The 12,171-nt window shown below is 42.5% G+C and overlaps 1 pseudogene; it reads right to left on the reverse strand.

Annotated features, from left to right (window-relative positions):
* Positions 1-487: 487 nt before the first annotated feature.
* Positions 488-2,037, reverse strand: LOC125359871 (annotated as a pseudogene).
* Positions 2,038-12,171: the final 10,134 nt, after the last annotated feature.

The raw sequence follows: 12,171 nt of genomic DNA on the forward strand, positions 1-12,171 counted from the left end.
GTAATCCTAGTTACTCAGGAGACTGAGATTTGGTGATCACAGTTCAGTTCAGAGCCTGCCAGGAAAGGTAAGTCCATAAGACTCATATCACCACTAAACTACTCAGAAAAAGCCAGAAGTGGTACTGTGGCTCAAGTAGTAGAGTGCTAGCCTTGAGCAAAAAAAAGTTCAGCAATAGCACCCAGGCCCAGAGTTCAAGCCCCAGGCCCTGGGGGGGGGGGGGGGGGGGGAGGCAGAGCTGTTTATTGAAATGAGCACCAAGAAATGAAAACAAGACGTTTTATGTTATTTTGATTTTTTTTTCTTTCTTCCTTTGCCTCTCAGGTTACTTTTGACTTCACAGTTTATCACACTATCAGGATTAAGTCATTCGTCTACCTGTTGGCAGCATCCCTACTGGGTCTGAATTCTCACCTGATTTCTGTAGGGTTTTTTTTTTTTTTTCAACATGTCAAAAAGAGCCTTTATTCCTTTTATTGAGGGCCCCTTAAGCTTTCTTCCCAGATGCATTGGGAGTGGGTGGTTTTGGCGCTGGAGTTTTTGGACCTTTCCGAGGTTTGGGTGGCCGGCGGCTTTCTCACAGTGGCTTCCTGGGCCGCGGCCTTCTGGCCGAGGAGGCTCCATCTTGGCTCCATCAGCAGCGGCCTTTTTGCCAGTGCCTTTGCCTTTAACAGCTGCTGCCACTGGGGCCTGCCAAAGCCATGGCCACCTCAACTACAGGGGGCTTTTGGGGGAGAAGCTTTCAAGAGAATTGCTTTCTGAAGTTTCTTCACTTCATTCTTGATAAGTTGATTCCTCATTTTCCTTTGTTTTTCTTTTTTGCCAGTCCTGGGGCTTGGACTCAGGGACTGAGCACTGTCCCTGGCTTCTTTTTACTCAAGGCTAGCACTCTGACACTTGAGCCACAGCACCACTTCTGGCCGTTTTTCTGTATATGTGGTGCTTCATGTATAGGAGGCAAGCACTCTTGCCACTAGGCCATATCCCCAGCTTCAATTCCTCATTTTCTTAGCGATCAAAGTCCATCATCTTGGTGCTTCCTTCTCTAGCTTCAGTAGTCTTGGCCCATATAGTGGTGGCCCATTTTATATGGATGTCAGCCTTCTCCCAGGCTTTGGGCAAGTCCTTCTGGCGGGCGCTGTGTATGTGAAGAGGAAGTTGGTGAGCTGCATGCATTTGAAAGGCATGGCCTGTCTCCTTACCCCAGTGCAGGACCCACCCACCCACTGAGGCCCTTTTCTGATCAATAACATCTACAGTGTCCACCAGCTTTTAGGCATGAGGCCCAAAGGAGAGGCAGGCCACCCACCAGACTTCCACCACACCTGAACACCATGTTGGGGCATAATAGCAAGAGAAGCTGATTCTGGAATTTTATAGCTGCACAAGTTCTTAAAAGAAAAAAAAAACAAAACAAAACAAAAAAAACAAGTTCTTAAAAGGACAGGACACTCTCATGGTCCCTGAAAGTACTTGTCTTCAATTTGGGTTATCACAATTTGAGCATCAGGAGCCCCAGTGTTCTAGAAAAAGCCTTCCACTGCTATGTAAAGGAATTGCCACACACATTCCTTCCTGATGGTTATGTAATCAAAATTAGTTTGAATTGATCATAATTGAAAAGGATCTGTAATATTTTAACCGAAGCTGAAACTTAAAAAAAATATATATGTTGTGTTTCTGGCAGACTAATTTTATTAATAGTTCAGATCTATATGTACACTAAGAGGTTACACTCAAGGTTCAGAAGTGCTAAATGAAGTGCAATATCAGTTGTCTGGTAAAGGAGCTCAAAAACAGGAATGTTGAGCTTCCATTTCCTACATAGGGAGAGGGAAATGTTTTTTTTTCTCTCTTCTCCATCTCTATTTTAACCTCTTAGACTAAAATAATTCCTTGCTAAGACTCTGAAAATATCTTTAAAATAATACTTAGGGATGTCACGTGGCACTTGCCCTTACCTTGCACCCTCATTTTACCAGTATCAGAGAGCAGCTTAGCCAAGGCCACCAAGCAGTGTGGTGTGGACCTGACCATGTGGCCCAGGTCGACAGCACCCTAGGGCCATGGGCCTCTTCCAAGGTTGTCTAGGAGCAGGCACATATCCATTTGGAGTTTGGAGCCCTGGGAGACACTTGGCCACCCTGCCTTATTGTGGCGATGAGAGCAGGCAGCTGGCAGGGGTGGCACCTTGGGGGCAGGGACTACCCTAATATACAAATAATCCTGAGCCCTTGGAACTAGGGTAGGCACCACCAGGGGAAAGCAGATGAGAACATACTGCTGTCTAAGACAGGGGTGGAGACCATAACGGACAGAAAACAGGGCTGTTGTGTCCAGAGGCAACTTGCCCAAGCCCCCACATCAACATCCAAGCTGGCAGGGAGGTGGCCTCACTAGTTCTCATCCAGCCTCTTCTAAGGTAGCAGAGACTAAGGGAGAAGAGCTGAGATGCTGAGAATTAAACTCCTCAGTGGATCAGACCAAGAGAAGTTTAGGATGTGTGTGGTGTTAAGGACTGGAAGGTGAGAACATGAGCAGAAATACTGAGCCCTCTCCATACTTCTTATTTGGGGGCACAATTGTTGCCCTATTTCTTCCTCTGCTTTGGCTTGTTAGATATCAGCAGCTTTGCGCTTGGGGATATGGCCTAGTGACAAGAGTGCCTGCCTCATATACATGAGGCCCTGAGTTCGATTCCCCAGCACCACATATACAGAAAATGGCCAGAAGTGGCGCTGTGGCTCAAGAGGCAGAGTGCTAGCCTTGAGCAAAAAGAAGCCAGGGACAGTGCTTAGGCCCTGAGTCCAAGCCCCAGGACTGGCCAAAAAAAAAAAAAAAAGATATCAGCAGCTTTGCCCCACACTCTTACCTGTACCTGGTGAGAATCAGGCTTATCCCAAACCTCAAATATACTTCATTTTCCAAGCCCAGCTGTCTGTGACCTCCTACCATTCTTTCTGTGCTTTATAGACCCTTACACATTCTGTTACCTGGATCCTGCCAGCTACCTAGAGAAGGGGGACTTGAGTGGGTTCATAAGATTATGAGACCAATACGAGCCTTTGTCCCTGAAGATGAAGTTCATTCTGAACTAAAGAGAAAAGTTTCAGCAATAACCTGTTCCTAAGCTGGCCACTCTAGCATCTGGTGAGCTGGACCCCGGCTGTGAAAGTTAGACTCCATTCTTTCCCACTGGCTTCCCACTGGATGTCTTTGAGAGATTCACATGTGACAGCAGAGAGGAGGAGTTGGTTGGCAGTCCCCATTTTGGCCTCTGACATGCTTGCTATGTGAGTAGGCCTAAGTTCTGACGTTAGGCTTTGTAAGATCAGGAGTCATCTTTCCCATGGATGCCGATCTGGCTCCAAAGACTGGACTGCCACTAACCAAAATCAGGGTGAGTAGATTTCTATTTTTTCAACACACACCACAAGAAACTTCTCAAGCAGGGTCCCTAGATGGGTAAGGGACTGAAGTGGCCACCATCTCTGTCCCATCCTTTGGCATCCATAAATGAAGATGCCTAGTCCTCCCTTCATCCTGGAAGACTACAGCCAAGCAAGCTCTCACGCTCTATGCCCTGTACAGGCCACAGCCTGCTGCAACATGACCCAGGGGGGTGCATCAATGCGGAGCAGGGCAGAGCCTACTCCAGGTCATTCTATATGCACCTTACTTCAATTCCTTGATAAAATTAAAAGGTGATACTCTAGACTCTTAAGGAGTGTCTTGAGCAAAATCTCCTTTAAAGAAAAAATCCAAATTGGGTCAGCATCAAGTTTTCCTCTCACCTCTGGTGAGACTTCAAGTCCTTCTAGAAGGACAAAGACCAAGAGTGAAACCCTAGTAACATCTCTCTGCACTCTGACTTCCACTGTGTAACCCAGGAACAGAAATGGTTCATTCTACACATTGTTGAAAGATTAGACATGAGGTAGGCAGAAAGCTCCTGGTCCACTGGCCAGATCAGTACAGGTACAGGCTAAGTACCTCTACAAGGGCTGAAATCACTCCTCTTACAGTCATTAAAGGGTGTTTTCTGACCTTGTCACCTAAATCTGAGAGACCGTCCCTTTGGAACAGAAGTGATGGGCCACCTCTATCCAGTCTGCTTTCCATTCCTGCCTACCGTCTTCTTTTCTCTGCTTAGAAAGCCTGAGGAGATAAGCCCCTGTGCTCTGGACCAGGGATCAGAGGAGAGAGGAAACCTCTGCCTGTTCCACTCCTTCCTGAGGGGGCCTTTGGGTGACCTAGCCCAGAGTGTCCACTAGGTGGCAAAAGAGGCCCAAGGATGCTGCCACCTCTTTGCTCACAGAGAAAAGTGATATTACTTTGGCCAGTGAACCAGGTGGAGACACAAAGACATCCATCCATAAGCTGACTAGGACCACTGAGGGTAGCACCTTGTGGAGCTGGGACTCCAACTCCAGTTGAACACCCACCACACACACTGGGGCATAAGTCAGAAACTCCTGAGCTCCTGATCTCTCTCCCTACACACTTAAGACATCCAACAAGGTGGCCCATGTGTAGGACTGGAGAACTGGGCTGGAGTAGGTCCAGCTCGGAGCCCCTAGCTTGCTGAGAGCCACTGGGCCCCTATGCCAGGTCTCCAGCCTGCACAATGCACCCTAGCCTGTCACATGTACACGGCAGAAAACAAGTCAGGCCCAGAGAAGCTGCCCCCAACTGCCACCCGTCTTTGACCTGTTCTGTGGGTTCTGAAAAACATGGGAAGGAGTGCCAAGCCTAGCCCAGGCAGTGAGGCCCCAAGTACCACATGATGAGCATGACACAAATGCCTAGCTCCTTATCCAACAGTTTAATGTTACCTCTGTGGTTAAGTGCCAGACAAGGAAATACCATCTGGTGCCTAGAAGAAAACAAAGTTTCCCTCCCCTTAAGCCTTCCACCCAACCAGGGCCTCAGAGAGGGTGGTAGCCCCAGAGCAGGGCCCCAGTGCACAGTGGAGGCTAACTGACAAGTAGTGAGGCCTGCAGCTACAAACTTAATCATTGCCACACTTCTCTCCAGTGCTTAGCCCAGCTCGCAGCTCCCATATGTCCTCTGTGCTGTCACTCTCCAGTCACAGCACACATCCACAGATAGAAACAACTTTGCTCATTTATAAGTCAAGTATTTATCCCTTCCTTACTAAGTTACTAGACTTCTTTATGTATTCTTGGCCTACATCCCTTGCAAGATAAGATTTTAAAATGTTTTATCCATTATGTGTTGTCTTTTTACTTTCTTTGTTTTATTCTGTATTGTTTCATGCCTTGTTCTGAAACAAGATCTTTCTCTGTAGCCCAAACTCACCTCAAACTCATTATATTTGTCTCAGTCTCCAGAGTCCTGGGATTATGGGCATGCACCATCATGCTTGACTCTTGTTACTTTCTTCATGAAATTCTTTGAAACACACTTTAAAAAAAAATGATGCTTCCATTTTCCTATTTCTGTTAGTTTATACCATTTCTGCAATAGGGAATTTCATCAAGCACAGATCCCACCATATTTGGAAAAAGTTGAATTACACCTGTGCTGAACACATTTAGACTATTTTCTATGTTTTTATTCCATAATACATCATATCTATTTAACTAGCATTTGCATTGTTAGGAATTATACAGTCTAAGGTTGATTTAAAGTATATATCTGGTGGACAGGCACACATTATATAGAAATACTATGGTGTGTGTGTGTGTGTGTGTGTGTGTGTGTGTGTGTGTGTGCTGGTCTTGGGGATTGCACTCAGAACTTGGGCACTGAACTGAGCTTGTGTGTTTAAGACTAGTGCTCTACCACTTGAACCACAGAGCTACTTCTGGCTTTAAGATAGTTAACAAATTTTCTTGCCTAGGCTGGCTTCAAACTGCAATCCTCAGATATCAGCCTCCCAAGTAGCTAGGAATAACCCAGCTCCATTAATTTATTTTTTTAATAGGACACAATAGATTTTGATACCCTTAGAGGAACTGGGAGAGATTCCCTTTACAAAACACATGGTAACTATGTTTTAAACATTTATACACCCAAGGTTATGAAGATCAATGCCTATATTTCCTCCTAAATGCTTATGATTTCAGCTGTCTCATCACATCTGTGATCCATTTTGAGCTAATATTTGGTATATAGTGTGAGGGGGTCCAGCCTAAATCTTTCTCAGGTTAATATACAATTGTCTTAACACTGTTTGTTGAAAAGCAATACTTTCTCCATCTTTCTCCATTGACAGGTCTGAATATCCTTGTGGAATTTGTTGTTTATAAATGTGAAGTTTTATTTCTGGACTCTCAGTTCTGTCCCATTGAGCTTTGTGTCCATCCTTATACCCCACTATCATGACTAACAGATTCACAGTAAGTTTTGAAGTTGAGGTTGAGTTTTGACCTTGTTCTGCCTTTCAAAACAATGTAAGATGGTTTGGATCTCTTCCATCTTCCTAAGAATTTTAGGATCAACTCTTGAATTTCTTTTAAGAAGCCAGGTAAGACTTTGATAAGGATTGAGTTGAGTCTGTGCATTATTTGAAGAGTTGTTGCTAAATGAACAACATTATCTCTTCTGATCCTTGGACATGACACATTTTTATTTAGACCTTTTAAAAGCATTGGAAGGCCAGGTTTACTGAATCACAACTCTAAGTTTAGCTACAAGAGGCAAAGACCAAGGGGATCACAGATCGAGGCAAAAAATTACTAAGACCCTATCTGAAAAACCACACACAAAGAAAAGGCCTGGAGGTATGTTTCACAGGGAACAGCACCTGTATTGAGTTTAAATTTTTACCCATCCCAAAGTAAAAGCTGGACCTAAGTGGCTCATGCCTATAATACTAGCTACTCAGGAAACTGATATCTATATCTACAAATCATGTCTTGAAGCCATTATAGGCAGAATAGCCCATAACATCCCATAAGATCCTCTCTCCAACTGAGCAACATGAAAACTGGATTAGAGGTATGGCTCAAGTAATAGAATGCTAGCATGAGTGGAAAAAAAAACTGAGTAAGAATAGGCCCTGAGTTCAAGTCCCAGTACTGGCACAACACACACACATAAACACACACGCACACACACACACACACACACACACACACACACAGCTTTGTAGTTGTCTATAATAAATGGTTTATATTTATTTTGTTAAATTTGTAAGAATTCAATAGTTCTTACATTATTGTAAGCAGAATTTTCTTCATCTTAGTGTTTACTGGGTTGATTGGTTTTTTGTGTATAGACTTGAATTGTTTTTTGTGTAACCATCTTATATCCTGAAAGATTGCTGGACTCATTTATGAGTTATACTATTAGTTTTTCAACTACCAAAATGCCATATATAGAGTAAAAAGCCCAAATAATACACAAGGAACAGTGATTTACCCTCCTGCCACTCTCCCACACCCCGAGATATGGGCTGTCAACAATTGATCACATTGCAGTTTTCATCCATCTGTTTCAATCTGAAAGAATGGAGTGGGATATGAAGAAACAGTACTCCACTGTCAGCTGAAAACATCTATGACCTTTGACCTTATGCTCAATTTTTTTCTTCTTGAAAGATGACATGTAATGTCACCCACCACTCTAGGTTTAGGGAGTTTTGTTTGGTTGTTGTTGTTATTGTTGTTTGAAAACAAGCTCTCTATATAGCACTGACTGGCCTGAAACTCCTTTTATGTAGCCCAGGTGAGCCTCATACTTGCTATCTTTATGTCTCAGCCTCCAGCATGTAAGAATTACAGGACTAAACCACTACATTTGACCTAGTTCAATTTCTACATTTACACTACTTTTTATTTTTCTAGGTATCAAATCTAGGACTTCAAAAATGCTATATCACTTTGACACTGGCATAGGGTCAGACCATACTGGAACTAAAGCGGGCCTGGGGAAAGCGAGGACAAAGGAGCCATCTTTGAAAAGGGTAAGAGGGACCCACCAGTGAGAGCCAGCTACACCCAGAAGAACGCTCCCTGCCCAAGCGGGAGGCTTGTCCTGGGCTGCGGCTCACACACTCGTGTGAACTCAGCCAGAGGTGCCTTGCCCTGCCCGCTGGAATTTCTAAATTAAAACAGAAAGCGGCAAGCAGCTACCGGCGGCACAGAAAAACCAGACTGGAGAACAAATAGTCCCCGAGACACATAAATGGTCCCATCACAGAGGAAGCCCAATTCCCAGCCCAAAATGGAGCTGAATTCCATAGCCAGCTCTGCCCAGGAGGCCACCCCACCCAGGAGGGAGGAACCTTCCCCAGGCAAGCGACTCTCAGCAGGGTAAAACAGGACAGAGGCACCCGCCCTGCTGAGTCCACAGCCATTTCACAGCCAGGCTTTAAAGGCAACGGCCGCACAGCACACGGGAGAAGCCTCGGTTCTCAAGACTGTTCATGTCCCCATCTACAGTTGACACCAAAGGCCTACCTGCAAGCTGTGTGAACCACAGAGCCCCAAGATTTCACTAACAGGGGAGGAGGGTCAGTGCAGATCCAACCCCTGCAAACTGAAAGCAAGTCAAACCAGCCAAGCAGCAAAATAGACTGCAGACCATCGCAAGGAAACCAGAGATTGTAGAAAGCCCACCCAAGCAAGAAAGACTCCATTTTTTTTCAAAACATTTTTTAAGAGTTTTTGTTTGTTTTTTTTTTTTTTCATTTCTGAAATGTCATTGGTTTTTTGTTTTACATTTTCACCTGGTTGTTTTATCAAGTTTTTCTTTTTATTGTTCATTTTTCTGTTTTTTTCTTTTTTAAATAAATTTTCTCTGTGTTGTGCATTTGTCTTTCATTACTTTTTCTTTATCTCTCTCTTCATGTTCTCTTTCTTTAAAAATGTACTTGCCTATGAGTAACACCTCTACTCTTCTCTGCTAACACTCCATTGTCTATCATTTTAACTTTGTTCTTTCTACTGATTTTACTCTTCTGCACATTTCCACATCATTGAAACTAAACCAAATCATCATCCCCCTCTCATACATTTTACTCTATTCTCCTTACTACCTTTAACTTACCCTCCTGACTTACTTCCAGGACCTACAGATTCCATTGACCCCTGGTTATTGGATAGAGGGTTTCCATGCTCAATCCGAGTGAATCAAAGGAGCTCAAAGACAAAGCCAGCCAATCCAAAAAGAACTTAATATAAGAACAAAAATTGCTCATACGGTTGTAACAGTAAATAAGTAACCACTAAATCCAGGGCTCAGGAGTGGTTGCTATATGAAAATTGTATTCTTTAGGAACACCAAATCTAATTTTATACACAGGTATACAAGGTATCTGTATATAATTGTGAAATTCTAAGATTTACACAACAGTGTTCAGTAAGGTCTGCTTTGGGTATTAAACGGTGCTCACAGTGCTTGTAGATTGGCATTCCCAATCCAAATGGGCAGAAGGAACAAAAGAAAGATGGCAAACAATGGAGTCTCATCTCCCACTCAAAACAAGCAAGAAGCAGAGGAGTCAATCAAAGACATAGAAGAGAACCCTCAAAATGTTCTACAAAGTCTACTGATAAAAATGATAAATGAGGGGCTCGGAATATGGCCTAGTGGCAAGAATGCTTGCCTCGTATACATGAGGCCCTGGGTTCGATTCCTCAGCACCCACATATACAGAAAATGGCCAGAAGTGGCACTGTGGCTCAAGTGGCAGAGTGCTAGCCTTGAGCAAAAAGAAGACAGGGACAGTGCTTAGGCCCTGAGTTCACGGCCCAGGACTGGCCAAAAAAAAAAAAAAGATTTTAAAAAATGATAAATGAAAAGTTTGAATCTCTTCAGTCAACTACTCTAGAGCGTAAGAAGGCAAAGCAAAAATTAATGGATAATTTAAGGGCTTCCCCAAATAGAAAGATAATTGAACTTCAAGAGTCAAACACAAAGATAGTTACCCAGCTAAAACATTGAGAGACGGCACTCAAAACCGAATTAATGAAGTTAATGAAGGAAAGAAGTCCATGCAGGACCTAAGAGATAAGTATAGCAAGGACATGGAAATCATCAGGAAAGTCCAGTCAGAAGGAAAAGAGATTCGAAATCAAGTAGCTAGCCTACAGTCCCAATTAACTGAAGCAGAGGATTGAATCTCAGGAGCTGAAGATTCCCTAGAATCTATGGAGAAAGATAAAAAATCAATACAAAACCAATCCAACTGAAAAAACAGATCACTCCAGGAGCTTCAAGACACATTCAGGAAGTCCAATTTAAGGATAATAGGTATTGAGGAAAACCTGGAGAAAGAAGTTAATGGAATAGGCAACCTATTTAACAGAATATTTACCAAGAACTTCCCAAATATCCAGAAGGATAGGCCTATAAAGATACAAGAAGCATTTAGAACCCCAAACTGAGCAGCCCAGAATAGGACATCCTACCGACACATTGTGATCAAAACAGGATCAATAGAGTCCAAGGAAAGAATCCTTAAAGCTGTTAGGGAGAAGAAAACAATCACATATAAAAGAAAAGCAATCAGAATTACCCAGATTCTCAGCAGAGCCCATGAAAGCAAGGAGAGCATGGAATGAGGTATACCGAACCCTAAATAAAAATAACTACCAACCAAGAATACTGTACCCAGCTAAACTCCCATTCATAGCCGAAGGTCAAATAAAAGTCTTCCACAGTAAGGAAAACCTGAAACAATATATCTCTACCAAACCAGCATTACAGAAAACCCTCAAATATGTACTATACAAGGAAAATAATCAAGATCCCAATACAGACAGAGAAATGAACCCTAAGTAGAAAACCAGAATATTAGATCAAGAAATGGGAAGACACAGATTTTAACAAAATAGATATAATGAAAGGAACAAGCGAACATCTCTCAATCCTAACTCTGAACATTAATGGACTTAATTCTCCAATCAAATGACATGTGCTCATAAGTTGGATCAAAAATCAAGATCTGTCTTTCTGCTGCCTCCAAGAGACACATCTATACAACAAAGGGAAACATCTTCTAAAAGTGAAAGGCTGGAATAAAATCTATCAAGCAAATGGCCCCCATAAGCAGGCTGGCGTTGTAATCCTAGTATCAGATTAAAATTGCCTTCAAATTAAAAACGGTAAGAAGACACAAAGAAGGTGACTACATTCTAATAAAGGGATCTCTCCTTCAGGAGGATATAACCATTCTAAATATCTACACACCAAACACAGGAGCACCCAACTTCATCGAACAAACACTACTGACTCTATAAACACGCATAGACCCAAACACATTGATAGTTGGGGACTTTAACACTCCTCTATCACCTCTGGACAGATCAACATGCCAAAAACTGAATAAAGAAACCACAGAACTAAACAACTGCATAGACCAACTAGACTTAACCGACATCTACAGAATATTCCATCCAGCAACAACAGAATACACATTCTTTTCATCAGCACATGGAACGTTCTCCCAAATAGATCACATCTCAGGACACAAAGAAAATCTGTACAAATTCAGAAGTATCAAAACAATTCCCTGCATTCTCTCAGACCACAATGGAATAAAATTAGAGCTCAACTCAAATAGCCACCGCAGAAAATCCTACAATACATGGAGACCATAAACAACACACTGCTGAACCATCAGTGGGTCATTGAAGAAATTAGAACAGAAATTCAAATGTTTATGGAATTCAACCAAGATGAAAACACAAAGTACCAGCTCCTTTGGGACACAGCAAAGCCAGTACTCAGAGGAAAATTTATATCTCTGAATGCCTACACCAACAAACTGGCAAAACAGCAACTCAACAACTTAAGGAAGGACCTTAATCTCCTCAAAAGAGATAAACAAGCCAATCCCCAAGTCAATAGACAGAAGCAAATAATTAAAATCAAATCAGAATTTAAATGAATTAGAGACAAAAAAAAAACATCGAAAGAATCAAGAAAACAAAGCGTTGTTTCTTTGAAAAAATTAACAAGATAGACAGACCCCTAGCAAACCTGACCAAGAAACAAAAGCAGCAAACCCAGATAAACAAGATTAGAGATGAAACAAGTAACATCACCACAGAAACAACCAAAATTCAGAACACAATAAGGTACTATTTTGCAAACCTTTATGCCAACAAATTCGAGAACCTGGAAGAAATGGATAGTTTTCTAGAAAATATTGATATCCCCAAATTCAACCATGAAGATTTAAACCTTCTGAACAGA

This window comes from Perognathus longimembris, chromosome 11 (genome assembly GCF_023159225.1).
Source record: "Perognathus longimembris pacificus isolate PPM17 chromosome 11, ASM2315922v1, whole genome shotgun sequence".
In the NCBI taxonomy this organism is placed as follows: domain Eukaryota; kingdom Metazoa; phylum Chordata; class Mammalia; order Rodentia; family Heteromyidae; genus Perognathus; species Perognathus longimembris.